Consider the following 23,862-nt stretch of genomic DNA (forward strand, 5'->3'; position numbering starts at 1 on the left):
GTATTGTCCTCTGCTTACAAAAATGGATGCTATAAAAATAACCTCATAGTATACAGTTTTTCATGACAGCGAAGTCCACTCTACTGCTTAGTATGTCTTTTATGAGGACCTATGAGGAGGAAATTTCACTCAGATCTCTCTGCTGCACAAGTGTATGTATTTCTTATAGCTATTATTACTTGTAACTAATCATGTTTCCTTAGCTGCTTTGGCCACTAGGCAACTCGGAATCACATATGCATCTCTTCTTTAGTACTCAATATATCCTTATGGCTTGACTTTATTTGTGTTAACTTTTCCACTGACCTCATGCTATTGTTCTGGCCTTGGGGGCTGAGGTTAGTCCCTTGCCTTGTAAAGTCATTGTGCAATGAATTTTTTAAAGACAACACGCATTTATTAATCTAACACCTTCCATGGGTCAGGGGTCTGAGCTCTGTGTAGCTGGGTCCTCTGCTCCTGTCTCAGAGACTTGAAGTCAGGGTGTTGGCTGATGCTCAGTTCTCATCTGAGGCTCAGGGTTTTCTTCCCAGCTCACTGCTTAATGGCGGAATTCTCTTCCTTGCACCCATAGGACTGAGGTCCTAATTTTCCTGCTGGTTTCAGCTGGGGCTTGCTCTCAGCCTCCAGAGGCTGTGCTTCTGGGCTAGCCCTGAGTCCCCCTCACCCCTCACATGTCTTTGGCTCCCTCTGCCACCAGCTAGAGGAAGTGCTCTGCTTTGAAAAGTGTCACCTGATCACATTAGGCCTGCCCACATAATCTACATATTTTAAAATTAATTGAATTGGGATTTAATGATATCTTTACATTCCTTTCACGGTTGTTCCTAGGTAAGTGTTTGATTGCATGGCTGGGGTGGGAAAGGAAAACCTTGGGGAGGGTAGCCTTAGAATTCTGCCAATCATAATCCCAGAGTGTAGGACGATGCAGCTGTGCGAGGGAGCAGGAGGGTTTCAGTACACAGCCACTGAGCAATCTCCAAGATACAGTATCCTGAAAAACCGAGGTTAGAACAGTATTGGCAGCCTACAACTTTTTGTATAAGCAAGAGGGTAGAACAGGACAGATATGTACATTTTCTAATATTTAAAAAAAAAAGCAAAGGAAAAATAAAGAAATTAACAAAATCAGCGATTAATAGTGGTAGGAAGAAAAGAGGAAACAAGGGCATGGATGAAAGCTATTCTATCTGAATGTACCTGTTTTGTGGTTTACACTTAAGAACCATGTAAATGTTTCAGATCATTAAAAGACAAAATTAAATAAAAATGATAAAAATAAGGCAATTTCCAAGAATTGGAAACAAGCTGGTATCAAGTTTGTGGCATAACTCCTTAGAAAGAAATATTTAAAGAGCTTTCAAATCACAGTATTTAAATGGCAGTATTTCTAAACGTACTTTAGGGATAAAATCCAATTCCATTAAGAAATCTTAAACTGCACTCAGTACTCTTATTGTCAGTGTTAATATTTGTATTGCTGGGGTTTCCCTCCTCCCCCAATTTTTATAAAATTCTGGTAAAATACACATAACATAACATTTACTCTCTTGCCCTGGCCCGGTGGCTCAGTTGGTTGGAGCATCATCCCGTGCACCGAAGGTGTTGCGGATTGGATTCCGGGTTGGGGCACATATCTGGGTTGCAGGTTGGATCCCAGGTCGGGGGACATGCGGGAGGTAGACAATTGATGTTTCTCTCTCACATTGATGTTTTTCACTATCTCTCCCTTCCTCTCTAAAATCGATGAGCATATCCCCAGGTGAGGATTTAAAAAAAAAAAATAGTGCCCCAACCATTTTAAGTGTATAGCTCAGAAGTATCAAGCAGATCGATATTGTAGGGTTAGGGTTAGGGATAGGGTTACCATTAGGCAATTAACACCACTATTCCTCTCCACAACTTTTTTCATCTTGCAATACTGAAACATCATAACCATTAAACAATCACTCTCTATTCCTCTTCCTCCACCCTTTCTTTTCTATATGGTTTTGACTACTCTTAAGTATCTCATATAAGTAGAACCATATAGTATTCATCTTTCTTGTGACAGATTTAGTATAGTATCCTCAAGGTTCTTCCATGTTGCAGCATATTTCAGAATTTCCTTACTTTTTAAGAATGAATAATATTTGTGTGTGTGTGTGTGTGTGTGACATTTTACTTATCCATCATTCCTGGATAGTTACTTGGGTTGCTTCAATGATTTAGCTATTGTAAGTAATGCCACTTTGAACACTGGTACACAAATATCACTTCCAGAGCTTGCTTTCAATTCTTTTGAGTATATACCTGAGAAATGGAATTGCTGCATTATATGGTAGCTCTATTTTTTTTTTTTAAGGAACTACTATACTGTTTTCCAAAGCAACAGTCTACAGTCCCAACAAGAGTGCACAAGAGTTCCAGTTTCTTCACATCCTCACCAACACTTATTTTCTTTTTAACTAGAGGCCCGGTGCACGAAATCCCTGCACTTGGGTGGGGGAGTCCCTCAGCCTGGCTTGCACCCTCTTGCAGAGGGTGCAAGACGTCTGACTGACAGCTTAGGCCTGCTCCCCGCGGGGAGCTCACTGACCACCAGGGGGCAGCCCCTGGTGGTCAGTGCGTGTCATAGCAACTGATCATTCCGCTGTTCAGTCAATTTGCATATTAGCCTTTTATTATATAGGATAGTAGCTATTCTAATAGGCATGAGGTTGTACTCATGAATTTTTGCAAGTCATTTCAAATCCCTTTTGGATCTAGGTGGAATAAAAATAATATTTTAAAGAAAGTTTAATTTGCTTAGTTTTTTCTCTTCTCCTCCTTCAGTCTGCATCTAGCCCTCAAATCCAGCTTTTTCATGTATTTCTTTTTTCTCCCTTTTCTCTGATTTTTTTGGTAGTAATACAATTTTGTACTTTGTTTTTGGACTACTCCCTAGTGTTTCCTGTGTACTAGTATTTAGTCCTGTTGTCACAGGTTGTGCTTTTTTTTTTCTTTTTTTTTAGTAGTAGTAGTAGTAGTAGTAGTAGTAGTAGTAGGAAATATGGTTCACACTCTCCTTAATCACCCTAATGAAATGATATTATATTAAGGCTTCCATTTATAGTATAATTAGAGGCCTGGTGCACGAAAATCTGTGCATTGGAGGGGCGGGAGTCCCTCAGCCCAGCCTGAGCACTCTCTAAGTCCTGGACCCCTTGCTCCTTACTACCGCCTGCTTGCTGCTCCTAAGCAGAGGCGGAAGAGGCTCCCGCCACTGCCCCTGTGCTCGCCAGCCGTGAGCCCAGCTTCTGGCTGAATGGTGCTCCCCCTGTGAGAGTACACTGACCACCAGGGGGCAGCTTCTGCATTGAACGTGTGCCCCCTGGTGGGTCAGTGCACATCATAGCAACTGGTTGTTCTGGTCGTTCCGCTGTAATGGTTGCTTAGGCTTTTATTATATAGATTGTAACAATTGCTCAGCTTTTAGCTTATTAACTGTGAGTACTCAGCACATATCTTTAGAATTGCAGGAAACTATTTTTGTTTGCAGCAACTGATGAATGTTTTATTGATCCTGAAAGAGTATTCAATCATTCAATTAGTACTTCTTAATCTCCTATTATATTTTGTTTTTAACAGGGCATCTGCCTTTGCAATACCCTTTTGGGATGAATGGTAATGTCCAGCTGAGGCCCATTTCTATGGCAACTTGGGGGAAGGAACAGGTAGGGTAGGTTTTGGTATGAATTTGATACTTAGGGACCACTACTTCAACAGGTTGGGCATGCATTCCCCAGCCAAAGACAAACACTGGGAGAAAGGCAGACAACTGGAACTCCGAATAGTGTACAGTAGGCCCTGCAACGCTGGGGTTAGGAACACCCACAGCCCCCATCCCAGGCGAAAATCTGCCTATAATTGCATATATTTTAGTTCTAATGGTGATCAGTTTGTCTTGGCTTGCTGGGGACTGTCCTGATTGTAAAACGGAAAGTCCAGAGTCTTAGCAGTCCCATTACTTCCAGGTAAACAGGAGGGGTTGGTCACTGAAGCTTAATTCCCAGGAGGCAAAGGGTATGGAGTGCACTTCTCACTGAGCATTATATCCACGCCTCTCTCCTTCCTGCATCAAGACTACAAGTCCCAGCAGGCAGTGCGGCCGCGCTCTCCTTCGATGGTGGGGCGCCCGGGGAACCGCGCGGGGCTGACGTTGGCGCCCTGACGCCTTACTCTTAGCGCCTTTGCTGGGCATCCAGCGTGGTCGGAATCCGGCGGCTGGAGGAGGGGTGGAGGTGCTTCCATTCGAAGCGGTTGGGCTACTTTCCGCAGCGGTTGAGCTTTTCTTTTTTTTTGAGCGGCGGTGGTATGAAAGTCGCGAATCTGGAAAGGGTTCGCCATATTCTTAACTCTCTTGCCTCCGAGTTGCCGACTCCCCCGAGGTCGTATCGAGGTGGGGTTGTCCAGTTGCGTGGCTGCGGTCCAAGCGCCCCGAGTCCCCTTGTTTGTAAAGGGAGCGGGCCTGGCCTTCATTTAACAAGTGCAGCTGCCCGCGTCGGTGCAGAGACACACTCCGCCCCGTCCCGTCCCGTCCCGTCCCGTCCCGTGCCCCGCAGGGCGCCTCCTGCCAGGCTGGACGCTTGGGGTCGTGGAGACTGTCTTGTGAGGCCCCATTCATAGGCACCCACCCCCCTAGTGCTGGCCTCGGGAGCTGCTTTGTTTTGGTGTCTGGAAGGAGAGAGCCACACCGCAGCTAACTTTGTATGGAGGGCAGAGGGCGCACCCATCAGGGCGAGCTCGCAGGCGCCCGGGAGGCAGGGCTGGGCCGGAGGGAGTTGAGGCTGGAAAGGCAGGCGGTGTCAGGCGTGAAAAGCTGGCTTCGTTTCGCTGAGGGCTGTACCTACTCGTATGTGGATGCGCAAAACTGATGCACAGAGATGTTTGAGGACCAGCCAGTTTTGAGATGTACCTGCTTTGTTTGCTTCAATACCCCCATAAGCACTTAATTCGTTTTTAAATCCTTTGGGTGACTTTTACAAGTGGACAATTTGAGATTTTGTTCTGCCAGATTCCTTTTAATTACATTTAAACCTCAAAAAGAATTTGTTTTCCTGTTTCATAATGGATCCGTTACTTGTTTTCCGAATTTAAGTCTCTTGGTGGTAAGGAGGTGTTAGCTGCAGGCGTTTGTTTAATTGCTAGGAGGGACAGATGCACCTCGTTGACTGCCAGGAACAGAGGCCTGGGGATGCACCTGGCGGCTGGAACCTTTAAAATAGCATTACTTATGGGTTCACCCTCATTGGTTACGCTGGTTAGGAGAATATTAGACTTTCCAAAAGAAAACACACACACATAAGTTATAGACCAGGGGGGATTTCAGTGAATGCTTCCTGCTCACATTCCTTGCTATATGTTACTTTGACAAAGGGGCGAACAAGGTGGTCCTTCCGGAGTCACCGCAGCCATCGTGTTTGCTGGACTGGATGGAAGCTGTTGTTGGCTGAGCTTTCAAGGGTTGTGGACCCAACAGCTCTTCAGCTGAGAGCCAGGAGTGAGGCACAGGATGCTGTGGGCCGTTCATTTCTTTGAATCATCTTCCAGGAGTGGTTTACACCCAGAAGTGTGACTTCCCAATGATTCACTGTTTTTAAAGGCTTGAGGGAGTACTTCTAGTGTTAACTGGTAGGCAAAGTCTGCCAGAAAGAAATAATTTTTTAAAAAATCTACATTTTAGAGAGTTAAAATGGTGTATTATTAAATAGTGTTCTTTGAAGTGTAACTTTTTGTTTTTTAAACACTTGAAAAAATGAACATTAAAAAAGGTAAATAATTGTTGCTTTTAGTAAAAAGTTGTGGGTTTTTTTTTCATGGTTTATAGTTTTAGCATTTTTTTTTTTTACAGCTACTTGTTTTATCTCTCTTAATGGTCAGGCTGGAAGAATAGTAATAGTAGTGATAGTAGTAGCAGTAATAATAATAAAACATGTACCATAATGAAGAAGAAAAAGGAAAAAGGAACCCTAAAGTTTATACTCAGGGCAGGACCAGGAAAACAACTGGACAAAACTCGCTAAGAGAATTAAATTTCAAAAAACCAATATAAAACCCAGAAGACTGATGAATTGAGTCGGTGGGGTCAGTGTCAAAGATAAAAGTATTGTTAGATAAGTTTTACAAAGCATTATGAACACAAAAAAGGCTTCCCCCTTAACTTTTTGTTGATTAAAAACAAGTTTTAAGATGTACATTCTGTAGTATTACTTTATTTCTCCTTGTTCTCCACTTGCCCTCATCCCAGTTTTATTAAACTGAAATTCTTGAGATCAGGAACCCATGACATCTTTTTAAAATATATTTTTATTGATTTCAGAGAGGAAGGGGGAGAGAGAGAGAGAGAGATAGAAACATCAATGATGAGAAATAATCATTGATCAGCTGCTTCCTGCAGGCCCCCCAATGGGGACTGAGCTCGCAACCCGGGCATGTGCCCTTGACCGAAATTGAACCTGGAACCCTTCAGTCCCCAGGCCAATGCTCTATCCCCTGAGCCAAACCAGCTAGGGCCCATGACAGCTTTTATCTCTAGGTTCTAGTTTAGCACAGGCCTAGCTCATAGTAGATGCTTAACTAATGTGCACTGGGTAATTTTTCAATTCAAGTTACAAGTTTGTGTAAGTGGTCATTTGGCATTTAGCTGTGATGATGCCAAAGAACATGATGTTCAAAAACATACTTGAAGGAATAGAGAAAATTTTAGGCCCCATTAACTTCTTAGTAAATGCAACTGGAATTAACAGGTTGGTCACAAATTGGAATAAAAACTGTGTATTTTAAATTTTGGTCTGTCAATCTGTGGGAGCACAGAGGCCTTGTTATCAATACACCAGAATGGCCAAAGGCCGCTCAGGGCATGTGCCTGAAGGGAATGTTCAAGGACTCTGAGCCTGGGAATCCTAATCAGGCCAAGATACCATGAGCGGGTGCAAGGACACATGGTACACTGTGCCCTTCTGTAGCATATATGATCGATGTCACTGTTGGCACAAAGCCTTCTTTGTCTAAATGGTATAAAAGTAGGTTACTGACCAGTCTAGTCAGCTGAGGATGGAGTGAGAAGAAGTCTGCTGGAGTATGAGAGAGAGCACCTAGGATGGAGTGTGTGAAGAAGTCTGCTAGAGAGAGCAGCTGGGCAGGAGAGACAGGAGAAACTGCTGAGCCGGAGAGCTCAGATACCACTACCATGTAAGGCGGTGAGTCTTAGGAGGCAGCATGAGGCTGCTCAGTTAATAGCTGTGGGTACAGAGACTGATGCTGTTTATGGGAAAGATATAAGTTCACCAGCTGGTGTCTGGCTGCCTGCCTCTATGGACTTTGCTGTGAGGACTGTTCTTGTCTGATGGCTATATGGCCCCTGGCTTCAGGAATAAAGACTCATTCTTCTACACCCACAACCTCTCATTGCTTCTCCGTCTAAGACCCGGTGTCCTAGGAGGTCCAGCCCCAGGCAGAGGGACTCAGACCCCGCACCTGTTACTAGTGAGCAGAGGATAAAGGAGGAACTTGGACTAAGTTCCCAACCGTTTGTACAGTGGGCAGGGTTCAAGCAGGAACCAGCCTTGGCTTAGTCGGATAGGAGGATTTAGAAGAATACATGGACTCACAGCCACCCAGAACCACTCAGAGCACCAGAGCTCGTGAGGGGCTCCTGCTGCGTGCTCTGACAATCCATATATTCTTTCATTTTTAGACAATACAATAAGGGTACAGTTCCATCATTTTTAACATTATAATCGACATGTTGAGCTCTGGAACTTTTCCAGCACTTCAGAAAGCGCTCTCAGTCTTCCCAGTTAATATTTCCTTATAGGTAACCACTATTCTGATTTCTGTCATATAAAGTTTGTCAGTTCATGAATTTAACATTAATGGAATCACAGCAGGTCTTTTGTTATGTTGAGTTTGGGACAGAATATTTGTAAGTATATATATGTTTTCTATACAAGGAAGGCTTAGCATGGCAATTGCTCAGTTAATTCCAGCTATTTTGGTTACGTGGCACCAGTTTTCACAGTTAGGAATATTAGCTACTCTACCTGAGGGGATAGGAAGGTAGCTTCCAAGCAGATCCTTTCTGGCATATCTGTTATTTTAATGCCTCTCAAACCAAGTTTAAAATGGGACTTCTAGGTATTCTAGCTCAGATACGAAGCAGTTTTTATACTCTTAGTAAAACATATTTCTTGATGATGCTTTATCTTGTTTTTAATTTATGTGCTTTTTATTTCTAGGGATAGCCTTTTAGTAAGCACAAAAACTGAAGATGTGATAACTCAGCTTCATACTAACCTTTTGGGTTCCATGCTGACCTGCAAAGCTGCCATGAAAACTATGATTCAACAACAGAGAGGATCTATTGTTAATGTAGGTGAGTCTTCACCTTTGTGAATTTATAGTTATCTTTTAGTACCATAAAAATATTTACTTGACTAAATTGGAATTTGTTCATGGCTGAAACTTGGATGAAATGTGTCATCTTATTATCGGTGGAGAAAGGATTTGATTAACTGATGAATGGGTAAAACAGGAATCACAAATTCACATCTATACAGTGGTCAAGTAGGTGTGGAATGAGTTGACACCCCCAGGTATTAGAAAAATGACAGCACAAGCCATGTGATAAATGACAAAAGACCCAGCTTTGGTGTCCAGAGGCCATTGGAATGGCAGGAGCTACCACTGCTCAGATCCAGTAGAATGTTGCTATGCACAAATGTGGTCCCAGGTTTGCCAGCTATTTTGATTTTTAAAGAGAAATTGGACATCCTGATTTTTATGTGAAACCTAGTTTTTAAAGCATAGAGAAGGAATTGAGCATTTTATATACTGGAGACTAAAAATGATGTCTAGATCAGCTGCCTAGGTCATTAACAAATCAAGTACAGAGGTTTAAGAGGAAGCATTTAAGAAAAGAGAGTAGCCCTGGCAGGTTTGGCTAGGTGGATAGAGCATCGGCCTGCAGACTGAAGGGTCCCAGGTTCGATTCTGGTCAAGGGCACGTACCTTGGTTTTGGGCACATCCCCAGTAGGGGGTGTGCAGGAGGCAGCTGATCAATGTTTCTCTCTCATTAATGTTTCTAACTCTCTATCCCTCTCCCTTCCTCTCTGTAAAAAATCAATAAAATATATATAATTTTTTTTTTTAAAAAAAAAGAGAGTAAGTTTTTCAGTTTTTTAGCCTGGATATAAGTAACCTATCGTCTTCAGTTCATCTGACTCATGGGGTGGATCAACTGTGTACTATGTGCCTGTAGACCTTAAAATGCAAAATGATTTGAAATTTTATTTCAATTTGGCAATTGAAAATAGTGGCATACTACCTGCCTTTTAAAAAGCCACAAATGGGAAATATTTCCTAATTGAAGTAAATGACCCTATTCTTTTTAATATAGGAAATGTCTTTCCAACCGACGTAGGGTTTTTCTTTTTTGAAAGTGAAAAAAAAAAAAATATATTATGCTACTAAACATTAGAACATTTTTGACATTTATCCTTAAAAATATGAGATTAATTTTCTTATAAAAGATTAATAAGTGAGCCAACCTTTGTTTTCAACCACAGCCAGATAATGATTTTTGAAAATATATTTTTATTGATTTAGAGAGGAAGGGAGAGGGAAAGAGAGAAACATCAATGATGAGAGAGAATCATTGATCGGCTGCCTCAGGCACCGGGGATTGAGCCCGCAGCCTGGGCATGTGCCCCAACCAGGAATTGAACCATGACCTCTTGGTTCATAGGTCAATGTTCAATCACTGACCAACACAGGCCCTGCCGGATAATGACTTTTAGGTTCTTGTAAGCTGCTATAGGGCCTGTATACATCACCCGGGGTGTATTTGTTTAACTCTAAAATATCTCCCTTTTAGATATATTTTAAAAAATCCTCATCATTCCCTTGTCAGGCCAAACTTTAGAATTGTGCTAAAAGTAAATAAAATTAGATAATTTAAAATAAATTAAGAGAATCTTATTACAGAAAGGTCTACTTTAAACTTCTAGAAAATAGATGGTATTTCAGAAATTACCACTTTTGAATAGAAGAACAATAGTATGTGGCATGAACCCAAGCTTTGATAGCTTCCTTTGGCCTTTCTTTCATGCCTGTATTTTTCTTTCTTTTTTGCGTTCTCCGTATTGCTCTCTCTTCCAAATACCCCTTGTTTATTCATCTGCATTGCCTCTGCTCTCTCTCTTCTCTTTTCTGTGCTTCACTGTTATCATTCTTTGTTATTAGGATATTATGTAGATAAACATTTTAATGTTGGACTTGATTATAACATAAAAAGTACTTGGAATGTTTTCTAAAATAAAATTACTTCAAAAATTTTGTGAGGTTCTTGCTTAATTTTACAAGTACAGGTCACTAGTGCAGAAAATTACTTCTCCACTTACGTTTTGCTTGGATTTATTTGCATACAGTTGCTATTTAAATTATAAGTTATTCTTTCATATTTAAAAAAATGAGACTACCCAAGAATCTTTAGTAGGCAATGCAAGTTATATTACATCACTGAAGGTAACTAAATTGCAATTTTACCAAAAGTTTGTAATTGAAGCTTTTCTTAGATGGACAGTAATTCAAATTTAGTGAGATTTATTTTCAGATGAACTATATCTTAGGTGGAAATGAATGTTTCCTTATGTCTCTGTTGTAGAATCATAAAATTATTGAGTCATTATCTGACTTTTTCTGGTTGTAACTTCTTTCTACTATACGACTTTGTAAATACTGTAGAATTTTTCATCGTGCGACCTATTCAGATATGAGAGTGGGGCTTTTTTCACTTAGTGGATCAATTCTGAAACCCTGTTTGGCATTTGAGGTTTCAAATAAGCATCTTTCAAATCCTGTTTCCTGTGTATCTGCAGCAGATTCAGACTCTTACCACTCAAGTGACAATGGCTAGAATTCCTAATTTTAGCAAAGGACAAGATATAATGATTAGTTCTTTGTTTGTTTAGTATAAATTATCTGCATATCCAAATAACCCCATTAAATTTGTTTGAATTTGTTTTCAAATTTTATTTCTAGGAAGTATTATTGTTTTAAAAGGAAATGCTGAACAGTCTGTGTACAGTGCTAGTAAATAAGGATTGGTTGGATTTTCACGTGCTCTTGCTAAGGAATAGTAAGAAGGAAAATTAGAGTGAATGTGGTTGCTCCAAGTCAGTGAAAACTTTTTTCTTTTTAGACATAGTTTATATATGTTTATGGCTTTATACAATAATTGCAGAGATTGTAAGTACATCAGCATCATTAGGCACTTCTCAGCATATTGGTGCAGGAACGTGGAATCTGCACTGTCACTAGACTCTTGAGTAGCTAAATGCAGGAGGACCTTCCTACGTCCTGACAGGAGCTCCATGGCCACACTGCCAGGCTGTGCACCGTGCTCAAGGAGGAGGCCAAGAGTAATGACAGGCTGTCTTGATTGCATAAACCACATTGCATCTTTTACTAAATGATTATTCCCAAACTAAAATAACAAAAGAAACTTGTAATTTAAAAATCGGTTATAAATTAAGAATGGCCCAGCCAGTGTGGGTCAGTGGTTGAGCATCAACCCATGAACCAGGAGATCACAGTTCGATTCCCAGTCAGGGCATGTGCCTAGGTTGCAGACTTGATCCCCAGAAGGAGGTGTGCAGGAGGCAGCTGATCAATGATTCTCTATCATCCTTGATATTTCTATCTCTCCCTCTCCTTCCTCTCTCTGAAATAAATAAGAACATATTTGTTTTAAAGAAAAGAATGTAAGAATATCAGTTGTGTGTGTTTGTGGGAGAGGGGGGAACACAATAAATCTTTTTTATTTATTTTTTTATTTTATTTTATTTTTTTTATTAAGGTATTATATGTGTACATATCTTACCATTGCCACCCCCCACCCCACTCCCATATATGCCCTCACCCCCCAGAGTTTTGCATCCGTTGGTTATGCTTATATGCATGCATACAAGTCCTTTGATTGATCTCTTATCTCCCCCACCTCTCCCTAACTTTCCCCCTGTAATTTGACAGTCTGTTTGATGCTTTACTGTCTCTGTATCTGTCTTTTTGTTCAAGTTTATAATGTTCTTTATTATCCAAATAAATCTTTATATTTAAAATAACTGGATAGCTCTATAACGCACTGTGCTTTTAATAACAGTGTAATCCAGAGGAAATAAACAGGGCTGCATAGGTGATATCGTTTGCACCTTTCACAAAGCAGCCTTGTATACTGACTGATCTAATTACTCCAGAAAGTCAGTATTTGTACGGAAAAAGAATTGCCAGAGGTCATACAATGATCTTTTCCAAATAGACAAGATGCTTTTCACTGGACTTCATTGTACCTCAGAGAGCTATCCAAGATTCCTGTTAGAAATTGAACACAAAGAAAAATTAGAAGGAAAAAAAGATACTTACACAGACTCAGGAGGAAGAAAGATCTTTTTTTAAAGTCACTCTATGAAGTAATAAGATTTTAAAGTGATTTTGGCAGCAGTTGCCTGTTGAATGACTGAGTGGAAGCTCATTGTGTAATGTCATGGGGTGGAAAGTGGTAGTGCGTCTTAACAGAAATGAGAACACTTGGACTCTGGCACCAACAAGTTCAATTCCATGTGCAGGAGGAACTGAGATTTCTAAAATCAGACATGTTTGGGAGTGGCCAACAGTGAAGATGGATAGAGAGGTGGCTGTTTACTGAATTTTCCAAATAGTAGGAGTCACAGTGGGAAACTTGCAATAGAGCTGCCTCAGGAACACTTGTGTTCTTGTTAATCATGATGGAAAACCCAAGCCAATAGAGCGGCAATTCACCTGTAAGACAAAGCAAGTGTGAAACCAGAGCCCCATTAAGAAGTCAAGAAGAACCTTTTTGTGCACCTGTCCCTTTTATAGGCTGACTTTGGGTATTCCACATTACTTGAAAATATTGTTGGATTAAATGGGACATAAAGGCAATTAACTTGGTCTGTTTGTAACTGGTAATTGAAAATATTAAATCATAATGACCAGAATTATAGTTTAGGTTGCTACAGCTAAAGAAAGTCTTCATTTTTTTATGTATAGAGAAGGGAGCCATTAATTGGCCTATTAATTGGTACTCATAGATTGACATCTGGGTAGAATAATTCTAAAATGATTGTGAAAAGATTCAAACAATGAACTGGTGACTAGAAAAACTTCCTTGTACCTTATATTATCTTTAAAATATTTATGTTTAAATATTAATTATGGGAAAATGTGAGGTGGAAAGGACCTTGTAGCTCATTTATTCCAGTCATTTTTGCTGTTCAGAAGACTGGGACCTAGGAGAGAGTGACCAGCAGAAGGTTTATGTCAGGACTGTTACTAAAAGCTTTATCTTTTCATCCCCAGCTAAGGTAAGCTTAAAAGTAATGGCCCCTTAGATTTCCTTTGTATCATTAGAAAGTTTTTAGGTCTTTTTTTGTCCTTTTGTTAATATGGCCTGTCTAAACTATCTGCAATTATCCAATTCTGTAGCGTTTACCTTTATATTATTTTCCTTTTGCCAAGTTACTAGTTGATAAAATTGCCTGGGGTAGTTAAGAGGGTAATAAAAATCTTCAAAAACTTGAATCTACCAGTATCACTCATTAGATGGTGTGATAGAAATTTTGGTTAGGTATTTATTGACTTTTGAAGTAAATGTGTGTTTTCATGTACCTCTGCCAGTTAGCCATGGGATTTTGTGTTAGCTTACTATAGGTATTTAAGAATTGATTACCTACATTAAGAAAAGACGTTTAATTTTTTGGTTGTAAGAAAGAATAAGTAGGAAAAAAGATTTTTGCCACCTTTTCATTTCAAGCCAGTAATAGGTGCAGCTTGGACACTAGAGTTGGTGTTTTATTGGGCACTGATGTTGAAACAGCAGGGGTCAGGGAATGGTCAAATGTTCTTTTTTTATTTAATTTTTTTAAAACATATTTTTATTATTTCAGAGAGGAAGGGAGAGGGAGAGAGAGATAGAATAATGAGAGAGAATCATTGATCAGCTGCCTCCTGCATGTCCCCCACTGGGGATTGAGCCCTCAACTCAAGCATGTGCCCTGACAGGGAATCGAACCGTGACCTAAACCACTGAGCCACACCAGCCGGGCTGGTCAAATGTTCTGATAGCCCTTTTGCTGTAGAATGTCCCTGCATCCAAATGCATTGTTTTGTCACAGAGACTAGCTAAATTCATGCATTGCAAATCCATGAACATTTGATAGACTGTGGTTTAGATACAGTATGTCCATTTTTCAAAAAAGAAAATAAAAGATAATCCAAAGCTGCACTGCCATCTTGGCACTGCTTCCTGTTTGGGATGCTTTGTACAGCCTGATTGATTTTAGTGTTGGCCTCGCTCATCCATGTGGAGAATAGATCATTAGGGTTTGGAACTGCATGTGTTTCCTTCCTTCTCTTTTGGAGATTGCAGTGGTGTGGGTAATGAAGAGTTAATTCTAGGTCATGGTGATTTAAAAGCTGATGGTTTAAGGGCAATGTAAGTATTCTTATAATAAATCATTCAGCAGGCTTACGTATGAGAATGTGTCCTATATTCAAGGGCTGTGTTAGATTCCAAAATTACAAAAATGAATAAGATACTCTGTCACAAGGAGCTAAGTACAGTGGGAAAGACAGACATATAAACAAATAACTACAGTGGCATGTGATGCATATAAAGAGACATGTATGATGCTATGGAAACGCTGAAGAATGAATGCTTAATTTTGTTAGAGTGAATTAGTTGTCAAGGCAACAGGCTAAATAGTGGGAATGCAGTTTGTATACAAAGGGAAGGTTTATGAGTGTTATGGAAGTGCGTTTGTATGTATAACCTTTTCTAAAGATCTTTCCAGTGCAATTTATACTACACAAAAAAACCTGTTGCTAAAATTGTGGCTGTTCAATATTGGCTATATATCTTTAGTAGGTTTCATAGTATGAATATGGTTCATTGGTCAGAAGCAAAGTGTAAGTTGAAATAGTGCAATTAAGTTGATTCCACCATAAATTGATTCTGTGGATTATTTATTAACTTTATTTTCAATAGTAATTATAATAATATTCTTTATTGGATCTTTTAATAACATGACCAATATTAGAATTATGGATTATTTATCAATTATATGTATTTTTTTTGTTAATATTCACCTGACAATATTTTTCTAATTGCTTTTTAGAGAGAGTGCAAGGGAAGGGGGAATGGGGGAGAGAGAAACATCAATGTGAGAGAGACATATAAATTGGTTGACTCCCACACCCACCCCACCCAAAGGTGAGGAGGGAACCCATAAACCAAGTACATGTCCTTGACTGTTAACCAAACCTGCCACCCTTGGTGCATGGGATGATGCACTAACTAGGTTTCAGGTTGGATCCCCAGTCAGGGCGCCTGTGGGAGTCAACCAATTGATATTTCTCCTACTTTGATGTTTCTGTTTACAATCCCTCCCTTCCCTCCCTCTTTCTCTCTCTAAAAATCAATTTTTAAAAAAGCCTCATAGACACATACAAAAGTATAGTGATTACTGGAGAGAAAGGGAGATGGTGGGAATTAGAAGAGGGTATAGGGTGAATGAAGGAGATGACTTTGGGTGGTGACCACACAATAAAATACATAATGTTGTTTTATAGAATTGTACACCTGAAACCTATGTAATTTTGTTAACCAATGTCACTCCAAAAATTCAATTAAAAATTAGTAAATAAATTTGCTAAGATTTTCTTTCAGTGAAACACACAATATAAATTGTTGCTATATTCTAGGCCGTCATTATAGATAATTTGAAGTTAGTACTGTGCATCTTTTTTTCAATAACTTTTTTTTCTAAATAAAAAATAAATTATATCTCTTGTAGACACTTAGGAAAGTACAGATAAGTAAAAGAAGAAAAAAATAATCATTACCTGTAACTCTAGTGTCTAATGATAATCTCTATTAATATTTTGGAATATATTTTTCCAGTCATTAGTATAAGCTTTTTGGTGTTTTTTTAAAATGTATTTTTATTGAGGTGTGATGATATATAACTATATTACTTTTAGGTGTAAAGCATAATGATTCCATATTTGTATATATTGTGAAATGATCACCACAGTAAGTCTCATTAACTTTCCTCTTCTAACATGTTACAATTTTTTTTTCTTGTGATAAGAATTTTAAGGTCTACTTTCTTATATACTTTCAAATATACAGTATTAACTATAGTTACCATGCTGTATAGTATATTCCTTTGACTTATTTATAACTGGGAGTTTGTACCTTTTAATAGCAGTATAACTAAGTTCATTTGTAACCTACTTTTAAAATATATAAATGTTTTCTCTTATATTAAATGTTTTGCAGTGGAATCATTTTAATGCCTCCACATTGTATTGTGTTGATGTACCATGATTTATTTAACTATTTCCTTATTGAAACACATTCAACTTATTTCTAGTTTTTTCCTAATAAAGCTTTCATTGTCATAGGCTTCATGATAGAAAAATCTATGATTATTTCTCATAAGACTTACAAGCAACTGTTTAGATATTTGTAAGTGAAAACCTAAGGCAAGGAAAAATTAAATAATTACATAGAGTGTATAATAAACCTTTAGCTTAATTCAAACTCTTAATCCAGTGCTTAGTTCACTTTTAACCTGGTATTTAATTTAATCGATTTTTTTTATTCTTTTCCTTTTTATTGAACTTATTGGGTTGACACTGGTTAACAAAATTATAAAGGTTTCAGGCTCACAATTCTACAACATATCATCTGTACACTGTGTTGTGTGTTTACTACCCCAGTCAAATCTCCTACCATCACCATTGTTCCCCCTTTACTTTCCTCCACTTCCCTGCACCCGTCCCCTGGCAGTCACCACACTCTTGTCTATGTCCATGAGGTTTTTTCCTTCTTTTTGTGAAACCCCTCCACAGACATTCCCCAACCCACCCCTGATAGCTGTCAACTTGCTCTCTATCTATGAGTCTGTATCTATTTTGCTGACAAGCAAAATTAATTAACCTGGTATTTTAAATGGCAGTATATTTAGGTTGATTTTAGTTTGAGTTATAATTAGTTTCATTTTAACACAAGGCAATTTGGAAACTGTATTTTTGATATTGCACATGTCATGTCTAATATTAATCCATTTATTTTTTATGATTTTAAATTTTTTATATTTTTCTAATTATTCCTTTTATGATGACTACTTATTTGCTTAAATAATTGAATAGTGAACACTGATTATATAAGCTAAGTATTTTATTAGTAATGTGTTTGCCTTTTTAAAATATATTTTATTGATTTTTTACAGAGAGGAAAGGAGAGGGATAGAGAGCTAGAAACATCGATGAGAGAGAAACATCGACCAGCTGCCTCCTGCACAGCCCCACCGGGGATGTGCCCGCAACCAATGTACATGCCCTTGACCGGAATCGAACCTGGGATCCTTCAGTCCTCAGACCGACGCTCTATCCACTGAGCCAAACCGGTTTCGGCGGTAATGTGTGTTTTTATGTCTTAGATTAATCACAAGATTTTATTAATAAATCTATAGTCCTTACATGTATCTATAATGCGAATCATTTAGGAATAGTTGCTTAATATATTACATAATACTTTATACTACAGAACATTATACTTTAGAACATATTCTCTGCAAGTTTTATTGCATACACCAATACCATGTTAAAGTTTTTATTTTCTGTGTATACTATCAGAATTGGATATGACTAAGATTTTTTTTGGTTATATGAATATTAGGAATACCGGTCTTTTACTCATCAACTGTCCTAGGAAATGGAACTAATCATCATAGTGCCAAATCGGTTCATGTGATGCCTTCCTTCCGTCCACCGCTCTACCCCACTAAGTGAAATTAATCAATTCTATAGGATATTCACTAGACTTCCTTACCTTATAATTAGGGATGCAAGTGACTAATTCCTCCTTAAATTTTAAGGTTCCCTAAAGAATATAATTTTTATTCTAATTTATATGTGCCCACTTACATTTTGCTATGAGTTGGGCCAAATATTTGGGAATCAAAGATTTTAGTGTTCAATAAATGTTCATTAAGTTAATAAGTAAAAAAAAATGTAAACTTGGTTACTTGATTGCTAGCAAAACTATTTTCTAAATAGAGTTTATTAGTAACCTCAAATTTTCTGGAACAAACTTATTTTTATTTGAGATTGAGCAACTGTCTTAGTATCTGCTCTTTTCTACTAAACAAACATTTCTCTTTAGGATTTGTTCATACAGATATGACAAAAGCCTTGAATGAAGAACATTTAAAGAAAAATATCCCTCTTGGGAGATTTGGAGAACCTATTGATGTGGCACATGCAGTTGTGTTTCTCTTAGAATCACCCTATATTACAGGGCATGTTCTGGTAGTGGATGGGGGATTACAACTCACGATGTAATGTACAGATTTCTCAGATATAATGGTGATTAGAATCAGGCACACATTGTTGATTAGACATCTACATGGGTGACATTTGCTAATCATATCTACATGGGTGACATTTGCTAATCAAACCTATTCATGCTACAAATGTTGATTACCACCTTTATATGTATATATCTGAAAAGAACAATGTTTGACCAGTTGTGTTTTCTAAATGGTATGTACCTTACAGATTATAGTGATTTAAGTTTATAGACATTTTTCAAGTGCTATAAACAGTTATTACCTGAATTTATATATTTTGTCTCAAAAGTGGGAAAATTATAAAGTTTAATTTTTAGGAGTTATTATATTAAGTTGAATGCTCTTGAAGTTAACCTTATGAACCATTGCCAAAATAAGAGTATTTACAGAGCATTGATTAGTTGTCAATACTTTAGGCACCCTGCTAAAGTTAAACATTATGTTATTTTCTATATGCCTTGTATGATCAAGGTTATGCCTTTCAACCAGTTTTAAACAGGTTGAAAAAAATGGTATTGGTTTAATACAGACATGAATTTAGAGTCTGTTTCCATCCCCCACCCCAGTGGCATTATCACTGATTGAGCTGCTGGGCAAAATAGTCTACAAACATAAGTGTAGTACAGTTGAACGTTCTGTAGAAATTCTCAATGATGGTGAGCATTACCTTTTAAGGTTTCAGTATCTACTAAATTAAAGTGTTGTGTTTTGTGTTTTTTTAATCTATGGAAAACTCAGTATAACAACTACTTAAAACAGTAGTATAAAAAATAGTATAAAACTAGTTACATTTTAAAAATTAAGAGTATTTCAATATGATTCTTAACCTAAAATTTTTTAGATAGTAAACACTTAATTACTTATGAAGAATCATAAATGATAAATATGCAGTAACAACAGATTAGATGTCTTATTAGGAACAAAAGCATTAGTCTTAAAATGTTTAATTGAGAATAGAGATAAAAAAACAAAATGAATGTAAAGTATCAGGCCACATCTATTTTGCATTGAACTATAGGGTGTCCCAAAAATGTATACACACACTTTGCATAATTATATAGGCAGTGTTTAATAAAATACATTTCATTTTCAAAATTGAACTATTAGCTGTTAAAGTGTGTATACACTTTTTTGGGATACCCTGTATTTTGTGGGGAAGAGTGTGATATTTAATGTCACGGGATTCATGTTGATGTTTATTACTTAAAAATGTTTTAAATATTTATTGCATTTTATTTTATTTATGTTTTTAAAATATGTTTTTATTGATTTTAGAGAGAAAGAAAGGGAGAAGAGGGAGAGATAGAAACATCCATGAGAGAGAAACATTGATCAGGTGCCTGCTGCACTCCCCTTACTGGGGATTGAACCTGCAACCCAGGCATGCCCTGACCACGGAATTGAACTGGTGACCTCTTGGTGCATGGGACAACGTGCAACTCACTGAACACATTGACCGTCCTAAAAAGTAATCTTTTTACAGTTTTATTGGAGCTGAACATTACATTATATAAACAGATTTAATTTTACATTAAAAGTCGGTGCAAAGGCATAAATAGAATATCCTATATAATAAAAGCTTAATATGCTAAGTGTCCGGTCGGCCATTCAACCAATCAAAGCATAATATGCTAATGATATGCTAAGGCTACTCAACCACTTGCTATGATATGCACTGACCACCAGGGGCAGATGCTCTGACGGGTAGGTTAGCTTGCTGCTAGGGTCTAGCCGATCAGGACTGAGGGAGAAGGGCTGGACATGCCCTGGAGCCCTCCCACGGTCCCTCCCTGGCTGGTCAATCTCCTGCATCCCTCCCTGGCCCTGATTGTGCACCAGTTGGGTCCCTCCACCTGGCCTGTGCCCTCTTGCAATCTGGGACCACTTGGGGGATGTTGGAGAGCCAGTTTTGGCCCGATCCCACAGGCCAGGCTGAGGGACCCCACTGGTGCACGAATTCGTGCACCAGGCCTCTATTAGTAAATAAATGCAAAGTAATTTAAAAAATAAAAATAAAGTAAAAAGTAATAAAGGCAAATCCATGTTTTAAATTAAGGTTGCTGATTTCTTAAAATTAGAATTTATCTTTGAAATAGACTTCTTTATATATAGGATTCTTTTTGGGATGTGAGAAAGCCCATTAAGTATGAATAAAATTAGTATTATTAATCAAATTGTCTACTAAATGGAAGCATGGTAACTTACAGAATTTATCAGGCATTAATAATTCCAGGCACATATAGGAAATGCAACATAAAGATGGTTTCAAATGTGGTAGCTGATGCCTCTAAGCTAGGAGAGTGTATGCAGACAGAGCAGGCCATTTTCTAACGCTGCCTCACCTGCAGGGCTTTGGCTACCTGCACTTCCTCATTTTGACATCCTCTCAGGCTGAATTCTCTTCTTTGGACACCTCATGTTCTGAAATTATCAATGAAGCTGATTTGACTGGTGATTAGGAAGAAAGCAACGTATTTCATGGAACTGATGACACTAAGATGTAGGCTACAGATAGGTTTAAACTTTAAGTGTATATTTACAGTTTAAGAAATATAACCCTTTTAAATATTTCAACTTGTCCCCCAGCCCGTATCAAGCTGCTGGTGTAATATGAGGAGAAGTTTTGAAATTTGTAAAATGAGCTTTCACTATTCCATCCAGGTGAATTTTCCACTCACTTCCACTAACCTGGTAGAATTTGTATTTTAATACTTGCTAAAAAAAAGTTGCCAGCTATTGCTTATATTCAGAGGTTCAAGAACTTTATTGAATTCTTAGCAAGAAGTCTCATCTGTAGCTGCTCTGTGACAAATATGAGCCCATAATGCAACTTGTATTTAGCATTGAAAAAAAAAAGTTTGTGCTTAAAGACAATGCATTAAAATTTTTGCCTGGAAAGTTTTAAAATTGGTGCTCCTGTTCATACTTTTATTCATATTCAGTATATGAGACAGTTTTTAACTGCTTTCTAGAGATAGAATTATTCTATCTAATAAAAGAGTAATATGCAAATTAACCATCACTACACTACACCCACAAGTCACGCCCACCAGCCAATCAGGAGTGAGTATGCAAATTAACCCAACCAAGATGGCTGCGGCCACAGAGAGAGCAGGAGGGAGGCCAGTTTTGGCCCGATCCCACAGGCCAGGCTGAGGGACCCCACTGGTGCACGAATTCGTGCACCAGGCCTCTATTAGTAAATAAATGCAAAGTAATTTAAAAAATAAAAATAAAATTAGATGGAGGGAGCCAAGCTTCTGCAGCCCTGGCCTGCTTTGGCCTCCGCTTAAGGCTACAAAGTTTCAATTATAGAAGATAAATAAATCCCAACAGAAATGGCTGCCACCACGGAGCGAGCAGAAGGCTTGGCTCCGCTCCAGGCCACAAAGTTTCAATTGTAGACGATAAATAAATCCCAGATACCAGGGTCTCGGCTTGGGTCGCCGGGGGGCGTGGCTGGCCTGCAAACCACCACAGGCCCCTCGCCCAGGCTAACCCACACCCCAAGGGAACCCCCACCCTGATCTGGGACACCCTTCAGGGCAAACCAACCGGCCCCCACCCATGCACCAGGCCTCAATCCTATCTAATAAAAGAGTAATATGCAGATTGACCATCACTCCAACACACAAGATGGCTGCCCCCATGTGGTCAAAGATCCTGCCCCAATGTGGACACAAGATGGCCACCACAAGATGGCCAGCAGGGGAGGGCAGTTGGGAGGGACCAGGCCTGCAAAGGAGGGAAGTTGTGGGTGATCAGGCCAGCAGGGGAGGGTGATTGTGGGAGATCAAGCCTGCAGGGGAGGGCAGTTAGGGGTGACCAAGCCAGCAGAGGAAGGAAGTTGGGGGCAAACAGGCTGGCAGGGGAGCAGTTAGACATCAATCAGGCTGGCAGGGGAGTGGTTAGGGGGTGATCAGGCTGGCAGGCAAAAGCGGTTAGGGGCAATCAAGAAGGCAGGCAGGCGAGCAGTTGGGAGCCAGCAGTCCTGGATTGTGAGAGGGATCCCAGATTGGAGAGGGTGCAGGCTAGGCTGAGGGACACCCCCCCCACCCCCCTACCCCCCCACCCCCCCATGCACGAGGTATGTTATAAATTACTTTGAGAGGCAATAACAGGCACAAAGAAAATCGGTGAATTGACATGCTTCTCTTACGTAGAATAAAGGAAGAAGTCTATTCTGGATATACGAGTTTTGCTTTACATTGCTGAAACATTTTTCAGGCTTTCAAAATGGAAATATGTGCAAATTGAGAAATCATACCACTACCCTATATTGAAAAACATACTAAAAGTATTTAATAATTTTTAAGTTTCTTTAATATTAATTTCACTTTTAACGACATTACAAGTTCTTCATGGAAAATCCCTCTGTCTTTATTTAGTGTAATTTTTAAGCAACTTTTTGTAGTTTTCAGCATACACATATTTCACAAATTTGTTAATTCTATCTCTAAGTACTTCATATTTTTTTAGAGATATAATGACATATACAACATTCTATTAGTTTCAGGTGTTCAACATAATACACTGTTTGTATATGTTGGGCACTGATCATATAGTAAGTCTACTGAATATCCATCACCACCCATAGTTACATTTTTTTTTTTTCTTATGATGAGAACTTTTGGTATCAACTCTTTTAGCAATTTTCAGATATAAAACACATTATTGTTAACTGTAGGCACTAGGTGTACATTGCATCCCCAGGGCCTCTAGGTTTATCTTTTTTTTTTTTTTTTTTACTCTCTAGTCTTCCGGCATCTAGATATCTGTTTTCTTGCCCAGGTTAGGGACATTTTTATCCATTATTTCTTTGAATATGTTTTTTTGCCCCCTTTTTCTCTCTTCTCCTTTTGGGACCTATATAATGTGAATGTTGGTCCACTTGATGTTGTCCCATGAGTCCCTTAAGCTATCTTTACTCTTTTCTTTTTGTTCCTCTAATTGGATGAGTTCCACTGTCTATGAGTTTGCTGTTCCTTCTGCTTCATCAGTTCACTGTAGAAACCCTCTATTGCATTTTTCATGTCAGTTATTGTACTCTTCGTCTCTGTGACTTCTGTTTGGTAATGTCACATTGTTGGAATTCTCACTTTGCTCATGTATTTCTCTCCAAGCTCCTTGAGCATTTTCATGACTGCTATTTTGAACTCTTTATCAGTTAAATCACTTATCTCCCTTTAATTAGGTCTTTTCTTAGTTTTTATCTTCTCTTGTATGGAGTGGATTCCTTTATTCATTTTTCCTTAACACTCAGTATGTTTCTATTAGGTAAAATAGTCACCTCTCTCAGTTTTGAAAGAGTGGCCTAATGTAGGAGATGAACCATATTATTCAGCCCTATTCATGCTGTTGGTTGCCTCTCAAACCTTTGTCATTGTCCAAATGGCCTCTTTT

The 23,862-nt window shown here is 38.7% G+C and overlaps 1 pseudogene; it reads left to right on the plus strand.

Annotated features, from left to right (window-relative positions):
* Positions 1 to 925: 925 nt before the first annotated feature.
* Positions 926 to 18,506, plus strand: LOC129149236 (3-oxoacyl-[acyl-carrier-protein] reductase-like; annotated as a pseudogene).
* The last annotated feature ends 5,356 nt before the right edge of the window (positions 18,507 to 23,862 follow it).

This window comes from Eptesicus fuscus, chromosome 6, assembly GCF_027574615.1.
Source record: "Eptesicus fuscus isolate TK198812 chromosome 6, DD_ASM_mEF_20220401, whole genome shotgun sequence".
NCBI classification, from domain to species: domain Eukaryota; kingdom Metazoa; phylum Chordata; class Mammalia; order Chiroptera; family Vespertilionidae; genus Eptesicus; species Eptesicus fuscus.